This window comes from Tiliqua scincoides, chromosome 3 (assembly GCF_035046505.1).
Source record: "Tiliqua scincoides isolate rTilSci1 chromosome 3, rTilSci1.hap2, whole genome shotgun sequence".
In the NCBI taxonomy this organism is placed as follows: Eukaryota; Metazoa; Chordata; class Lepidosauria; order Squamata; family Scincidae; genus Tiliqua; species Tiliqua scincoides.
In genome coordinates, this window is record NC_089823.1 from 208649870 (window position 1) to 208667502 (window position 17633).

General features: G+C 44.2%; 1 long non-coding RNA gene across 2 annotated transcripts; it reads right to left on the minus strand.

The window, feature by feature from the left end:
- Positions 1-2096: 2096 nt before the first annotated feature.
- Positions 2097-14402, minus strand: LOC136643650 (uncharacterized). 2 transcript variants are annotated; one of them, XR_010794040.1, is made up of 4 exons: positions 14179-14402; positions 11446-11659; positions 6207-6273; positions 2097-2884 (listed from the first exon to the last, which is right to left on the minus strand). It is a non-coding gene; the product is annotated as an uncharacterized lncRNA (long non-coding RNA). The 2 variants fall into 2 exon arrangements; XR_010794039.1 differs by lacking the exon at positions 6207-6273.
- Positions 14403-17633: the final 3231 nt, after the last annotated feature.

Here is a 17633-nt window from a genome sequence, read left to right on the forward strand (position 1 = left end):
GCTGCACCCACCAAAATTCTCTCTTCTATACAACTGTTAAAGGTATAGGCACTGTCCCACTTTGAACCCAGTAACCCTATAAATAACCACATGGTCTGTTAGTTAACATAACCCAGGCTGTATACTTACTAGCATATTTATACAATTCACGGAGAAGAAAGATTTCCAAGTTAAGATTTTCATGATAGCAGTGATAGCTTGACATAAGGAGCATAATCTGTGGTCAGAACGGTGTGCACTCTGGATTTTACATAAATCAAAATTCAGTGCCCCCCCCCCCCCAAATTCTGCACCAAGAAGCTAGATTCTGCTCTGTCCCATCAAGATCCCTTTCCAAACTTAGAAACCTTATGCCCACTTTAGGCTAATTAGCTTCCTTATCCCCAAAATAGTCAGCCTTAACTATAATAAAATAATAATAATACAGGTATTTATATACCACCTTTCTTGGTCTTTATTCAAGACTTTATTCAAGGCGGTTTACATAGGCAGGCTAATTTAAATCCCCCTAGGGATTTTTACAGTTGAAAGAAGGCTCTGTCTTTCAAGAGCCACAACAATTCAGATGTTTCATTCTGATCTGGCCTCCATCCTCCCACGCTCAGAGAAGATGGAAAAATACCTCTGCTCAGCTTGTCAGCTGCTTCAAGGTCGCACAGTGCCAGTGGCCTCAAACTGGGGACCTTGTGGATGTTATCTTCAGGCAAATGGAGGCTCTACCCTCTAGACCAGACCTCCTGCCTATGTGCAAAGCCCTGGTGAACCCCACCAGCCCTGTGAAGGCAATCAGCAGGTAGTTTGCCTGTTCAAGCTGTTGGGGTCCTCCTTCCCTCCCCTGCTCCAGTCAGCAGGTTCTCTGGCTGCAGCAGCACTCCTTGGTTCTCCACCATCTTGTGGCTCAGCAGTTGCTCATAAGTTGCTAACAATCTCCAGTGCCTGCACCATGGCAGCCACACATATCTTTCCTCCTCTCTCTCACCTTTATCTCCAAAGTCCTCATTATTTCTACTAGGTTACAACTGTAAACCACACCCATTGCAAACAGAAGTTCTGGTGTTAACTCTATACTTTGCAGACCTGGTAACACAAGAGGCCACTGCTGACACCACACAGGATCTCCTCAGTGGAACCTTCTACATTTCCACTACATGCTCCCTGCATAATTTATACAAATTAAACAAGGCTGTACAATGTCTTCTCTAGGTAAAGTGTCAGATAAATTTTTGCTTTTGGAGCATCAGCCTGAGGTTCTGCCTCTTTTCTATTGCTCAAATCTATCCTTGCACCTGGGTATCTTTGGGCACCAGAAATGTGTGACCAGAGCAATCCTGACCTCTTGTCCTGGAAATTATCTTCTCCGGTCTCAAATTGGTCACTTTCACATGTCCCACTTCACATGGTAGTGAGATTAAAGGATGGAAAAGTGATCACAGGGACCAAATTTCAGAGCTTCAGAATAATGTCAGAATCTACTTTGAAAAATTTCCTATTACTTATTACTCTTTCCTTGTCTTGCCATAGAATCTGATCTTCTGTTTCCACATATATAAGCCTAGATTGCTGTTCCTTATTTATTTATTTATTTATTCATTCATTCATTCATTCATTCATAATTTACACACACAGACATGCAAACATATAACATACATTTAGGAGTGCTAAATACCATATACCATTACTCATTAATCATACTGTATCTCCTAATCTACTACTCATCTACTTCTGCCTCTTATTAGTTTATCCATTTATATATATAATATATATTAAGTTTTCCCTAATGCCCTGTACTATAATTTCTAAATTTTCGCTTTCTATAAAACATAAACTTACTTCAACTACTCATTAATATTAAAACAAAATAACCTAATTACCAAAATATAACAACATATAAAACAATTCTTCCACCTAACTCTTCTACTCATTTATATATTTCTTATATCAAATATCATAGATTTTTCCTAATTCCCTATAATATATTTTCTAAATATTCACTTTTTATCATCTCAACTAGTTCAATTACTCATTAATATCAAATAATAATACTCTAATTTCCAAATTATAATAAAACAACAATCTCTTATAATATGTTCTTTACCATTCTCCAGTCTAATTCTCCAATCTGATTACATTATTTTCTTTAACATAATAACCACCTATAAACCGATTCAGCCACACGCTAACATTTCCAGCTATTTTTTCTAATTCATATATATCAATTTCGTATATATTTGTTTTTTAAAGTAAATTTAAACCAGTTATTAACTAAATAAAATACTCCAATTTTCTTTAACCCTCAAGTTTCTTTTTCTAACTTTCCTTCCATTTTTTCTCCTGTAATATCTTTAATAATTTATCTCCATAACAGAATCCAATAAGCCCACGCTTTCTTGTGTAAGGCAAGTTCATTCTTCCAGTTAACCGGGATATATTCCCATCTTCTTTTTCCAACAAACTTTGTATTTTGTGCACCCATGTTACTCTGTCCATCTTCTCTATTTCAATCTCCATCAGTGTCCCCTCTAGATCCTGTTGATTTTCCACTCTTCTAGTTTCTATATCCACTCTTCTGATGATGATTTCATCCCTCACCATCATCTTTTCTGCTTTCTCCTTCTATCTTGTTTTCTTCACATCTTCCAGTTGCTCCTTGCACACATCTATCTGTTGAGAGAGAGTCTTTAAACTGGCTTGAATCTGCAAGGACCAAATCAACTGCTGTCTTCTCATTGTGAGCAATTTTTCCAAATTTTTGAGGATCATTTGAGTCCAAATATCTGGAACAAGCTCCATCTTGCAATTTCTCTCTAATCCACAAGAAGTCCACAGTGTATTATTCTCCTTACTTTCACCGCATGTTTTTCAGTCAGGCATTCTTCAAATTTTTCTTACAGATAACGGTTAATGGAGAAAAACAAAATGAAAGAAACAGTCTCAAGAAGACAAAACTCTTTCAAGTCTAATAAAAATTATGTCCACAAGTAATTCTGGATTTTAGTCCACACACCAAATTATATTTATAATTATAATCCACAACCGATTTATTCCACTACAAAGATAAAGAGCACTTTCAACATCCTTAAAAAGTTTCTCATGAACGCCTTCAGTGTATCCAGGGCTTTTAGTCAAATCATTCAATCAAAGCCGGGGACAATATTAACACATACTTATCTTAAATTTTCAACTTAAACTTTATGCTTCATGCTTTTCCTTCCATACGGTATCTTAGCACGGAGCCAGCAGCTTGATTGCAGACACTGCACCTCCCCCAATACTGTCCCTGACGATTAGGTTTCCAAGAAGAAAGCCCCCCCCCCCCGTTGGGCTTTCAAAAACTCTGGTACCTGCACCATGGAAAGATCTTATCTCTCCTGATAAAGATCTTCAGATCCTCTTCAGACCTGCAGTTTTTTGGGGGGAAGACAGACTTTCAGGAGCCCCTGGAGACACGTCTTTTCATCCACTGTTGGCTCCTCCTCTTTGAACCTAGATTGCTGTTCTGACGTCCTTCCCCCCTTTACTTCATTCAGTCTTAATTGTCATACTTTGATGTAATTTCATATTCATTCCTCCTCTGGTGTGGTCATAACTTGGCCTAATGGAACTTCTACATCTCCCACCCTCTGGTTACTCACTGACATCCATACATAGCTTCATTCTTTCCCCAGTAATACTGTACAATGAAAAAGGGCTCATCGTCCCTATCAAGGAAATACTTAAATTGTTTCTAATTGAGGGAGAATTGTGAAAGGGGATGTCACAGGGATCAATCCTATCCAACTTTCCAGCACTGATGCAGCTGTGCCAATGGGGCATGCTTTGCAAACTGTGGGGATGAGCATGGTTACAGAGGCCTCCTCAAGTTAAGGCTGAGGTCTTCAATCTGTGCGTCCCACCTCCCTAGTGAGGCATGGCTAGCCTCCAGGGGCATCTGGGGAGAGTGGTGGCCATAGCTGCACTGATCAGCTCAACTGCATGTGCTGCCTGCTGACTTGCTGCTTTTCTGCAGCTGTGAACGAGGTGGGTGGGGAGGGCGTGTGAAACATGATGGGGAGAGGTGGGAGAGAAGGCTGGATGGGCAGCTGCAGAGGCAGAGGTGCTGGCAGGCTTCAAACTGGGAGGGAAGAGTAAGTACAAACAGCTCAGTGCTTTCCTCTGCTTGGAAAGGAAGGAGCCAGCCTGCTCTTGGGGGGGGTGTCCAAATGCCCCAGCCTGCATTCCTCCATCTTGCCTGGGGGGAATAGGGGTGGCATCTGCATGTTGGGGTGTATGTGTGTGAACATGCCCCCATCTACTTTGGGTTGAGTTGTAATCTTGCTCGTGTGGCTGTAATCCTTTCCACACATTCCTGGGAATAAGCCCATTGACTAAAATGGGACTTCCTTCTGAGTAGACCTACATAGGCTTGGGGTCTGTGTCAGGTTAACCAAGGTTAACCAACCTTTCTCTTTTTCCTCCCCTTCAAAAAGAAAAAAAACACCCATTCTTGATGCTTTGTCTCCAAAAATTGATTAAAAAATAAAAATACCCATTCCTTTTCAGCCATCCCCCTTTTTCCTCCTGCCTCCTTTTGGGGGGGGGGGGGCTGTACTCTGGTGGCTGCTATTGTAAGATAAAGGGCACAATCATAGCTTGGTCTACTCAGAAGTAAGTCCTATTGTGTTCAGTGGGACTTACTCCCAGGAAAGTGAGGTTAGGATTGCAGCCAAACAGTCTCTAGGTCTCAGTTTGCATCAGTTTGCAATTAGCAGATACACACAAAACAAAGTCTTCCCCTCGCCCAGCAAATTAATCATTTCCAAAACATCACCCTTTCCAAAACCCTCCAGGTGTGCTGCTAACAAACTCGGGGCACAATCCTAACCAGGTCTACTTAGAAGTAAGTCCTAATTTGTTCAATGGGGCTTACTCTCAGTTAAGTGTGGTTAGGATTGCAGCCTCAGAGTGCTGACAGCTGTTTTTTTTTTGTTTCAGGTGTATAATTATAACACCATCCCCATTTTGAGGGTAACTGAGGTGAGGTGTTGTAATGGGGAGCCCTGGCTAATGGCCACAAGGATCAGCAGAGCCGTGAGCTGGAAAAGTTTGAGAACCACTTAGTTAAGGGAACATTTATTACCTTGCCTAGGGGCTGCATTGCAGCTGCATCAGTGCTGGAAAGTTGAATAGGATTGGGCCCACACTCACCATATAGGAAGACTGCTCTGAGGAGGGGGAAATAAATGGGAATAGAAAATATTGATATCTGCTCTTCTGGGGAGAGTGAGAATGAGGAGACAGGAAAATCTCCACGTTCCTTCACACATCTTGGGAGATGCCTTTATCTTTCATTGCACTGAGGATTATGTGTCTGATCAGGCTTCTGTGCTCTATTGCAGTGTAACAGCCCAATCCTGAGCTGCCTGGTGTGCGGGGCTGCAGACGCACTGAAAATGGCTGCTGCCACATCCAGCATGCTCCAGACAGCTGCTGATGGCTCCTTGGGAGAAGGGAACTTCCATCCCCTTCCCCCATGTAAAGCAAGTAGCCCCACAATTGGGCTACTCGATACTACGGCGACCCGAAGTTCGCCGAAGAATCAAGAGCTTCTATGTCCGGCAGCCAGCCCGACACAGAGACTCTGGGACTGGTGGAGCAAAGCTGCGCTGTTCCTGCCTCACTCCCACCCCACTCCCATGCTCCCCCAGCATGCCTCCTCCCCACCCTCTCCCCACCTCCCCCCTCCCCAAAACACCTCCTCCCCACCTCCTCCCATGCATTCACCTACCTCTCCACTGCTTGGCGTCCACACAACTGCAGAGCGATGGAGCTCTAGTGCTCGCCTGGCACTGGCCAGTTCTGGCCTAGCACTGGCAGAGCACTGGTGCTACGGCCCACAAATGTGCCTTACTGCACGTTTGTGACAGTGCATGCAGGCGGTGAGCCAGTGCGCCAAGCTCAGGATTGTGTTCTTAGTAAGCAGTAGTAACTTTCAATCTCTTCTTTAATTGGTCATTTTCATGGGAAGCGGAATGGCCCTTACCAATTACATTCAGCAGAAATTGCCCTGGAATGCTTGTTGTGAAGGTTGCTGATATCCTGAATTGCTCACACACCCACAAATCTGATGCTGTCAGGCATGTTAACAATGTTGTATAAAGCGATTGTTCAGGATTTGAAATTCAGTCTTTGAACTGATTCTAGAAGACATTAAACTTGTCATGACTTACCCTCAAGTGTTGCTCCTGCTTATGGAGAATTCCATAGCAGCCCTGTCCTTTTTCTCTCTCGCCAGTTCTTGATTAGAGATTTTGAGTGGGATCACCCAGCAGCATATGGTTTAAAATGGGAAAATACATTTCTCATTAGCATGCATGATGCTGCAGATAACTCTTCCTTTTAACCGGGTTGAGAGGTGGCTCATACTTTCTGCCACGGCTTGTCACAACCATTATGTTTGGAGTTTCCTGTAAAGGGCAAACGGAAGTGACAAGCCCAGACACTTGCTCCCAACAGAGGCCTCTTTGGTCACTGTTTTTTTTTTTTTCTCTCAGAGCTGCCTGTTTGCATCAATTTAAAATGTTTTGCAATCAGGCTCTTTGCATATTCCCAGTCTTGAGGGTTCTGTGATGCCCAAAGAATGAGAACATGAAGTTTTCTGGGGTAGATCAAAAGGTCTGAGAAAAGTTTAATTCTCATGGTGTAAAAATGAATGATTGAATTACCACATCCCCCAGCTTCACATATCTGTCTCCTCACAACCCATCTTTTTTTTTAGTGTGTTATTAGTGAATGATAGAAAGCTAGACATGCAGTCAGAATAAAGTCTCCTGTGTAACATTTAATAGTGCTTATCTGTACTTGGAGCAGTCTCAGTTATCATTGACTACTAGGATGTTGCCTGTATTGGAAAATGTTCCATGTAGAGCTACCTAATTTCCATGACAATAAACTGAAATGGAAAATGACACTGTTGTCTGAATATAGATTGTTCCAGAAGCACGAAAAGATGGCATCTTGAGACTGAATTCCATTCTTGTGACTCTTGAAATTTCAGAATCTGACACTGTGTTGCAGAGTTGTGAATCGCTTGATGGAGGCATGCTCAAAGTTTTGGCAACATGCCCTCAATGATTCCATCCCCATCCATTCATTCACCCACATGCTTTTTCTCTGGGTCCAGTCCCCAATTCTGCCCATTGATTGAGCAGTCAGTAGTGGACCCTGCTCTTCCTTCTCACTCCCATTGCTTTCTGTAAATGAACAAGTGGTAATGACTAGAGGTGCAACAGCAGAGTCAGGGACTTTGGTGCTCAGTAGTGGACACTCTGCTAAGATGTGGGGCTTCTACATGCTTCATAACACCACCCCTGATTCTGGTCCTGGGACCATGCCATTCCACTAGACATTTTTTGTTACTATCAGGAAGCAACAGGTCTATGTTATATCTTTAACAGCCCAATCCTACATGGGATTGGGCTATTGGGGGGAGGCAGAGGCACACCAAGGGCTTTTGGTGCCCAGGGTAACACCATGACATCATGACACCACACAGTGTCATGACGTCATCAGCACACTTGCACTCTAATTGCTTCCCCAGTCAGGAAGCAGTTGAAGCACCAGTGCAGGCTCAGCAACTGGCCAGGCGATTTTGCCCGACCGGCTGCTGAGAGGGGGCTTGAACTCCAGTTGCTTCCCCAGCCGAGAAGCAGTTGAAGCACGAGTGCGCACTTTGCAGCCGGCTGGCTGATTTCGCCCGACCAGCTGCTGAGAAGGCGCATGTGCTCCAATTGCTTCTCAAGTTCCCCTCCAGTTTGTCCCCCCTCAGGTTCACGCCCATGGCATGAACTATGTTTAGCCCCAGGGGTGGTACGCCTCTGGGGGGGAGGACTTCATGACAGTGGAAGCGTCTTCTGCTGTTGTAAAATGGCCACCAAAGACATGCACAGCACTCCATCAGCAGCCATTTTGTGTGCACTGCTACAAGAGGTAGCAGTGCTGTAGTTTTGCCACTGGACCTTATCATGTCTGCCAGATCAAACAAGCCAGCAGAAGTGGGCGGGTGAGGGAGGGAGTGGGAGAACCAGGCGGGGGGAGGGAAACTGAGCAGGGAGGGAGGACGGCAGTATTGATCACCTTTTCCATGAAAATCTTATTCAATTAATTACACAGTTCCCTTGATAACAAATCTGGTCCTATCTCATGGAAGAACCTCTGGACCATGTTTGCCAGCCCACAGTGAAACCTCAGCATACATCCAATATAAAACCATACCATCAGAGGTAAGCATAGACATCACACTAGAAGCATTTCATTCTTTCTAAACTTCTGAAGCATGTCACCTGCTAGTCCGAGTTCATTCAACGGACTTGTGGTCCTTTACTCAGTCAGCACTGAATGAAGAAGCTGCCTTTTCAACCAACGCTTTTAAACAATGTGATGCATGCCACAGATTCCCTCCCTTTTCACAGGTTCAGTTTCACATGTTTTTTGTTCCGTTTTGCAATCTGTGAGATGTACTGTAACACTGCCAATCAAAACTGTTGAGAAACCGTAAAACATGGAGACAATTATTATGAAAACACAATCTTTTTTTGCCTCCAATTTCATCCATGGCTGGTGTTTAGAGGATCTGTTTAAGGTGGAAGAAGTATGAATTCTCCTGTAGCAGCATTTGAAGGTTTGCTAAAGGCATATATGAGAGAATCCACTGTATAATTAATGGGCAGGGAACAGAATAATGCAAAGGAGATTCCTGCTGGGGAAATCTGCGGCTATATGAGTCAGCATACACAAGTGACTGTGGGCCCAATCCTATCCAACTTTCTGGCACTGGTGAAGCCACAATGCAGCCCTGAGGAAGGGAACAAATGTTCCCATACCTTGAGGAGGCCTCTGTGACTGCCTCCTCACCATGGGATGCAGCGCATGCCCCATTGGCACAGCGGCACTGGCACTGAAAAACTGAATAGGATTGGGCCCTGTAACTTTTTCCTCACTTTCGATATCACTTTGCAAAAGGAACATGAGGAATACTTTATCTCTGTCCTTAGTAAAGGCCCTATTCATACATTGCCACTGTAGCCCGAGAGCCTTTCCTGCAAGTCCAGAGATGTGAGTGTTTGCTTGACCCATAAGGTTCCATGATGGATGCAGGCATTGTACAGAAAAGGCTCCAGTGATGCAATACTTTCAACCTTTCTCCTCGAAATCACTCAGGTTTCTATGACCACAGCAAATGGTTTTGGAGATACTGTTAAAGCCAGTGGGCTCCCCAGCATGTTTGCTCACAGTCTGCCACATTATGGAACCTTTCATATTGGGGAGCATTGTCTGGAATATGGTCAAAGTGACCCTGGGCCCAATCCTATCCAACTTTCCAACACCAAAGTAGCCGCGAAACAGCCCCGAGGTAAGGGAACAAATGTTCCCTTATCTTGAGGGGGCCTCCATGACTGCCCCCCTCCAGGATGCAGCACATACCCCATGAGCACAGCTGCATCAACACTGGAAAGTTAGGTAGGATTGGGCCCATTGCCATGTTGAAGTGCATCCACACAGGCACTTATCAACATGAGGCCTGTGGAGAAAAGTCGCCTTGTCTCGACTTTTCCATTTCACAAAAAGATTGTCCAAATTAAGCTTAAGTGTTGATTGTAAGAACCAGTGAGAAGCAAATGGAAGGTCTATTGCCTTTGAGCCTCTGGATCTTATTGACAAATCACTTTTTACCGGATTAAGGAGTGCTTTGGGTAGACTGATCCAGTAAAAATGCACTTATCTTCCAAGCCGAGCCAGACTAATATGCTCCCAGACTTGCCACCTGTTTCTCTTTCTTGTCAATCCTTTCACAAGCTGCCTGACATTTTGTTCCTGAACGGGTAGCAAATGTCCAGTTCTTCTGATTCATCTTCTATTATCTATCAAGCTCTCGAGACAAATAATCTCTCTCTCTCTCAGCAGGTATTTTATCTCCCAAGGTTCTCTAATTCCCAAGCTGTGCCAAAAGAGCCTCTACATAAAATACCTAAACCCTTTTAGTTAATTAACAAAATTGCTCCCCCACCCACACCCTTTGATGCTCACAGAGCATAATAGTACGGGTCAGAGAAAAAGCATTAGCACTGGGATAACACAGGGTAGTAGAGTTTAGAACAAATTGAACCAGACAGAACAGGGCTAATACTGAAGTGAGAAACAGGAAGTAGGTGCTCATCCTGCCTGACCAGGCTGGTTTAAAACTAGCTACTCTTTATTTTGCATATGTATATCCTGCCCTTCAGTGCAAAAGATGCCTGGGGTGACTTGCAAGAGTACTGAGTATAAAATTAATATCTTTGAAATGTTGAATTGATTCAGATCACTGCTAGGACAATGTAAAGGTAGCCTGTTTGAATGAACTGACATGCGCAGTTGAGAGATATGTAAATAGGTATATAACTAATGAACACGGCTGGCCCCAATTCAGAGAAAACTGCTCATGCTTAGATCACATGAAAAGCAGTTGGAGAAGATATTTGTGGTTATCTAAATCCCATTAATTTCAGTGGGATGGAAGCATTGTCATTATTCCTAATTGCAGTAGTTTCAGGGAGCACCACCCAGGAGAACCGAAATTGACTGAATTGCAACTGGCTTCTAGGATTGTCCATTTCACTCCTAAGTGAAACCTTACACTGTATCTATTTTTTGCCAATTAAATACAACTTTGTATAGATTTTTATTGGGATGTGGAATAGAAATCTAATATGGTGGAGATCATCTATAGTAGGTGCATAAATATGAATAATCTAAAAATTCAAAGATTCCCCCTCCTTTAACTGTCTTAGGGCGCAATCCTAACCCCTTATGTCAGTGCTTTCCAGCACTGACATAAGGGCAATGCAGCTTTGAGGTAAGGGAACAAACAGTCCCTTACTTAGAGGAGACCTCCCTGAGTGACACCCAACTGCAGGATGCAGCACATATCCCATTGGCACCGCTATGCCAGTGCTGGAAAGCACTGACATAAGGGGTTAGGATTGCGCCCTTAGGGTCCAATCCTATCCAGTTTTCCAGCACTGCAGCCCCGAGGTAAGGGAACAAATGTTCCCATAAATTGAGGAGACCTCTGTGACTGCCTCCCCAACAAAGGAAGCAGTGCATACCCCATTGGCATAGCAGCACCCACACTGGAAAATTGGATAGGATTGGGCCCCTAATAGCAGCCTTTGATAATCAAAGGCTCCTTCTTTTATAAAATTCAATAAACTAGTCAAAGAGAGAATCATCTGAATGCGAGCAATGACTTCTCTATATGACTTGAATTTCCTTTGGCAGGAAGAAGGTTTGAAGGCTTCAAGCATAAACACCTTTAGGGCACTTTTCAACACCATCAATATATCAACATACTCAGCAATTGACAAATGTGACTAAAAATAAAAAGTGACTTGTATATATGTCATGTCCAGTAGTAGCAATGTGACCTACTTTCACAAAAGAAAAAGAAGGCGTCTTGTAGTGTTGTCTTTGAGGGTCCTCCATGTGTTTTGTTTTTCTGCTCACTATAGCTGATAGGTGTAAGTATTTTGAACACAGCATCCATTCCTCTGTATGCTCATGTCTTCTGCAGTTGTTTTGACTGGGTCTGTATCTGGTCAAAATGAGCACATGGTCTTATATATTTCCAAGAATTCTGCAGGTTCTAGATGGGACAGAAAAGTGAGTGATGCATAAACCCAAGCAGAAAAAAATCACAGGGTATTATAAATTATAGTATACTTTCTTGAAACCTTGTGGGAATGTGTTGGATAGAAAACTCCCAAGCCCAAGATATGTGTCCTTACATTTAGAACTGAAGTGCTAAGAAGAAGAAGAAAAGAACTGCAGAAACATTGAGCAAAAAAAATCTAGTCAAGAAACTAGATGTAAGCAGAGATAGTAGTCCCCAAGGATTCTATGATTTATTTATGAGAGTGGCCTCATAATGAGGTGAACTAAGGCAGTTGCCTCAAGCAATAGATTATTGGAGTGGGGTGGCATGACAATGACCACCCCCACCTCCCTACCACTGCCTTACTGAAATTTGAGGAGGGGAAGGAGCAGAAGAAGTGGAGGAGAAAACAACTTTGAGCAGATGTTCCACTCTTCTCTTTCACCATTTCTTCTGCTCTGTCCCCTCCTCATTTCCAGATGTGAGGGAGACAACAGTGGTCCGTAGGTGAGGCATCTCCTCTTATACTGCCAGGTAATGGTAGAGTAGGTACGTAGCACTTGGAGCTCCACTTCAAGCGCCCAAAGATCATGGGCACCCCTGATAAAAGAAACAGTTGCTGCATGGTAACAGTTGCTGCATTGTGGTATTGTGGAAGATGTTGGTCGATGCTGCTTAAGTATAAGGGGCAGTAAGGGAGAAAAGGCAAGATGTGTGAGAAAAGATCATAGACAGGAATGTTAGGATATTAGAGCAGAGAGATAACTGGAGAGTGAAGTTATGGAGAGTTCTAATGGTAAGGATAAGAAGGTAACACAGGATCTGGTTGTAAATAGGAAAACTGTGTAGGGATTTAAGGAGAAGTGTGATGTAGTCAGAGCAATCACAGAAGTGGATGATTTCTGTAGCTGAGTTCTGGGTGATGGAGACATGGTTGGCAACCTTCAGTCTCGAAAGACTATGGTATAAGCCTACAGCACCTGGTATTCCCAGGCGGTCTCCCATCCAAGTACTAACCAGGCCTGACCCTGCTTAGAACTGGGGTAAAACTACAGGAGCCCAGAATAAGAAAGTTATAGTAATCAAATCAAGAGATTACCAGGGTATGCCCTAAAGTTTTTGCTCATGGAACAGAGAGGAAAGGTTGACCTTTTGTAATATTATAAAGGAAGAAGTGACATGGATTAGCCATGGACCGTATAGGGGAAACAAAGGAGAGAGAGGAGGATATATGACTGGAATTTTACATATGAAGGCACATTCAGTCATGTAACCCATACCTGCAATCTAAAGTGTTGCAGCATAGAAACAGGTCTATCCCCATGGTGAAAATTAGGTTTTATCTCTCAACAGTTTCAAACTATCTTAAGGGATAGTTTAAGTTGGGGGCTAAGACTTCTACCACCCAATCCTGAGCTTCTGCAGCACCCATCTTGTATGCACCATGGGAGACAGCCATTGAAAAAGTGCCGTAGAGCATTTTATGATGGCCCAGCTGCTGGCAAGAGGCTTGCACAGGCAGGTGCTGATGGGAGAGGAGTCAGCCACCAGATGGGGTAAGTGCAGCACCCAGAAGTGAGGAGGTGGAACGGGGCAGGGGAGGGAGGTGGGTAGGCAGAGAGGGGGCAAAACTGGGGGGAGGGTGGGGAGGACGGTGGTTCAGGGTTGGGAGGAGGCAGGGACACCTGCAGACTGATGCCGGATTCTATCCCCTGTCCCGGACCAGAAAGCCCTTCACAGGACTACTCTGTTCTGTGCCAGCAACTGAGTGGGCACTGATCTGAGTAGGCCCATAGTAGCAGCTGGGACTTGACAAATATTCCCTTACTTGAAGTGACCTCCAGCTGCCTCCCTATGCATGTGGGAAACAGCAGTGACTGTTTCGGCACTGGTGTATCATAGCCCAGGCAGTTCCATTAGTATTGGGCTGCCCCTAGCAACAAGTGCTATTGCACTAAAGCATTTTTAAAAAATACTGTATTATGAACAAATTAGCTTTCATTTGCTTCTGCATATCATCTGAGCAGCTCAGTTTAGGGACCAATTAGACATTCAGTGAATTGGGCTTCATAATGTGCAACAGAGATAAAAGCATTATAGATAGACCCAAAGCCGTACAATGAAACAAACAATTCTAACATAATGAATGACAATTGTCGGCATGCGCTCATTGCTGGGTGCTACAAGCCTAAATGTGAAGCTAATCATCCATGTCTATTTCCTTGCAAGAACACTTATATCCAAGCAGTCAAAACTTCCTGCCTAAAACTCATCAACATGCTACAGCAAAAGCAAAAACAACCAAATATAGCTTGCTAGGCAAATTAACATTTTGGTTCTTCAGCAATTATGTCAAGATTTTTATTCTAAAGACTGCAGAGTCTACAGAAGTTCTAATTTTTAAAAACTGAAATATCGGGTTTTGGGTTTTTTTTAAGCAGACATCTCTTTGATGGGAGTCAATCCATATTTTAAGCAGTCTTCAAAGATTAAGCAATCTTCAAACTTACCTTTTATGTAGCAAAAAGAGAAATGACCAGGAATTATTCTCCCTGCACTGATTTTTCAAAATTATTTCTTCTAAAAATGAGTCTGGTCCTTGAGCACTACATAATTTTGGTCCTTTTTTTAAACCAGCAACAATGAGCTCTGTACTAAAATATTAATAGAAGTGCTATATTTAGTAATGAACATTCTGTTGACAGGTTAGCTTGGAAATGCAGCCTGGCACTTATCATGGTTCTGCTGGAACTGAATGGTATTGAACAAAATTTCTCAACCCAGACTTCAAAGCCTATGGTAGAGCTGAAGGGGGAGGGGAATGGAGACAGGTATTTAAAAGACATCTGCTTTTAAAAGAAGCACTTTCATATCCTGAATCCATGGAAGGAATGCTATCAGTTCTTTTAAAGGTCACCTTCTAGGGGGGTGGAGGACACACTGAAATTAGCCATTTGAGTTGACTTCAAAGACTACTTCCAAAGTCTTTTCATGTGTGCATGATTGACAACATTTATGAAACTGACAGCCCAATCCTGTCAGGAGGCAGGAGGTCTGGTCTAGAGGGTAGAGCCTCCGTCTGCCTGAAGATAACATCCACAAGGTCGCCAGTTCGAGGCCACCGGCACCGTGCGACCTTGGAGCAGCTGACAAGCTGAAGCCGAGCTATTCCATCTGCTCTGAGCGTGGGAGGATGGAGGCCGGAATGTGAAGCCAGATCGGAATGAAACACCTGAATGTAGTCATTCTTGAAAGAAAGAACCTTCTTTGAAATTGTAAAAATCCCTATTTAATAAGAGATTTAATAAAAAGCCTGCCTATGTAAACCGCCTTGAATAAAGTCTTGAATAAAGACCAACAAAGGCGGTATATAAATACCTGTTGTTGTTGTTGTTGTTGTTGTTGTTGTTATCCTATGCCAACTAGCACCAGCAGAATAGGCACGTGTGAACGAAGGCATGTTGCAGCACTGCAGATGCCCCCAGTGCCAGCAGCAAGGCGTATGGTGGCCTACTGCCACCATCCAGAGGCCTGCATCTGCTGGAGCTAGTAGGTTCTCCACTGGGCAGCAGAGGAGGGCAGAATGGGGGCAGAGGGAGGTGTTATAGGGCAGGGGAGGGCAGGGAGGAGGACAGTTCAGGCCCAGTAGGAGGTCAGGACAGCTGCCAATGTTATCTCCCCATCCTATCCCTCCTCCTAGACCTGAAAGCCCAAAACAGGTGGCCTGGATTTGTGGCTGCAATATCAATGGCATGGATCCATGTAGCCCCATAGAGGCTGCTCAGGCTTTACCCAGGGTAAGGGAACGAATGCCCCCAAGTAGACCTCCAGCTGCCATGCTGGATGCAGTGGGACTTTTGTTAGGATTGGGCTGCCTGTTGTATGCATTGCTGACTTTCATTTGATTATGTGCTGTATGATAGTTTTTGTGGTTTATTATGATTTGTATTTACCGTAGATACTCAAATATAGGTCGATTTCATAGATAAGTCTAAGACTGGTTTTGAACCAGACCTGTGCGAAACATTTGTAAAATGGAGCGAGAGTGCAAAAGGTTTTGGGTGTTATCCTGCCAAATCAAGCCGTGCTTGATTTAAATGGAAGTGTTGAGCACTGGCTTACTTTTTTCTCAGGAGTGAAAAGGTTAACTTAGGCTGCAGCTTTGCAGCCTCCTTGCCCTGGAGACTAATTGCCCTCTAATTATCTCCACATTGTCCTCTTGCTATCCTCTGGATTCTCCTAGCTGTCACAATGTGCCTGAACAGCTCTGATCCCTGAGTGACCCGCAGATAAGACAAGGAGATGATTTGCACTTGATTTATTGGCAGAAATTTTTTATAGGAAAGTATCTAAGGTATATATTTTATACATACCCCTGGGTCCCTTTGGGGAGAAGGGTGGGATAAAAATAAAGTTTATTATTATTATTATTATTTATTATATTTTATTGCATTTATATTTATTGTAAGCCGCCTGGAGTTCCCCTTATTGGAAAGAAACATGGGGTAAAGATTGGCTAAGTAAATAAATAAACCTGGTACAGCAATGAAATAGCAGGCATCAGGAGTCTAAACTCAGCTAAGTTTGTCAGTCTGCCTCCTAAGCTAAGCTGCCCATGAAGGTATGAATATGCTCAGTGAATGAACAAAAATGAATGAACACTCTTGAATGTTCAAAGGGATTCACATTGTGCTGTAATCCTTACAACAATTCTGTAAAGTTAGCAACCGCATAATTCAATACATGTGTACTTGGAATTCCTGCTATGGTTGTATAGGATCGCAATCTAAACACTATTATCCCCATACTGTCGGCACCAATATACCATCAGGGACAGGAAGGGGGCATTACTGGGAACCTAAAGCAGGTTGACCCAGGACCTTGACCTAGGACCTTCTGTAACCTGGCTCCAGCACGTCCTACATCAGCAGTGAAACTAGCATTGGGCAAATGAGGCAAATGCCCTGGCAAATGCTGAGTCAATGCGACTCTGACTGCATGGGAAGCCTCACTGAGGCTCCTGACGCAGTCGGAAACTGCACTTCCAATTTTCCGGAAGTGCAGTTTAAGACTGCGGGGAAGCCGCAAAGGCTTCCTATGTTTGTGCGAGACTCTGTCGCACTCCAAAGGTGGGGGGTGGCTTTGTGCACTGGGTAGCATCTTGCAGGGGGCAGCTTCGCAGACCTTTGCCCCAGGAGCAGGGAGATGTAGGTCTGCCACTGACCTACATGAAGGCCCTAATCCTATTGGGGCTTGGCACTACCAGAACTAGTGTTCTGGCAAAGCATGGCTCCTTACAAAACCATGAAAGCTGGATCACCTTCATGAGCTTCTGAGCCACTATGGAAAAGAGGCAATGGCATTGCAGGTGTAGCAATGGCTCCAGAGACCTCTATTAGCACCAGCAGGTAGTGCAGTCATGTTGTGGGTAGGGAGCAGAAGGGCAGGGGGCCAGGAAGGGGAGGGAGGGATGAATCTCATTGGCATTGATGTGCGCCAGATCCTATTCCCTCTTTCCCAGGGTGCTCCATTCCTTTTCTCACCTGCTCATATGCCAGCAAAATGGCTGACATGTCCGAGGAGGCCTATAGGTGAATGGATATAGCCCAGGGGTTGGCAACCTGTGGCTCTAGAGCCGCATGTGGCTCTTTCAGCTGCGGCTCCTCCCGGTGAAAGTGGCAAACGGGGTAACAGGAGGCACCTGTGCTGGGAGGGCAGGCTGCTTCCCTCCGCCCCCTGAGCTCACTGCCCTCCTCTCCCTTCACCCCCACCTGCCCCACATTGGTTTCCCTTTTTAATTTTGCCCGCTCTGCAGGCTTAAGCTCCTTGTTTTTCCCTTCCCCAACTCTCCAGCAGGATGCCCTCCTCATCAGCCATTGCAAGCCCTTGCAGCCTGCCTTTCCCTGAGCAGGTGCAGGGAAGAGGGTGCAGGTGAGCAGGTGCAGGGAACTCAGTGAACTGCAGG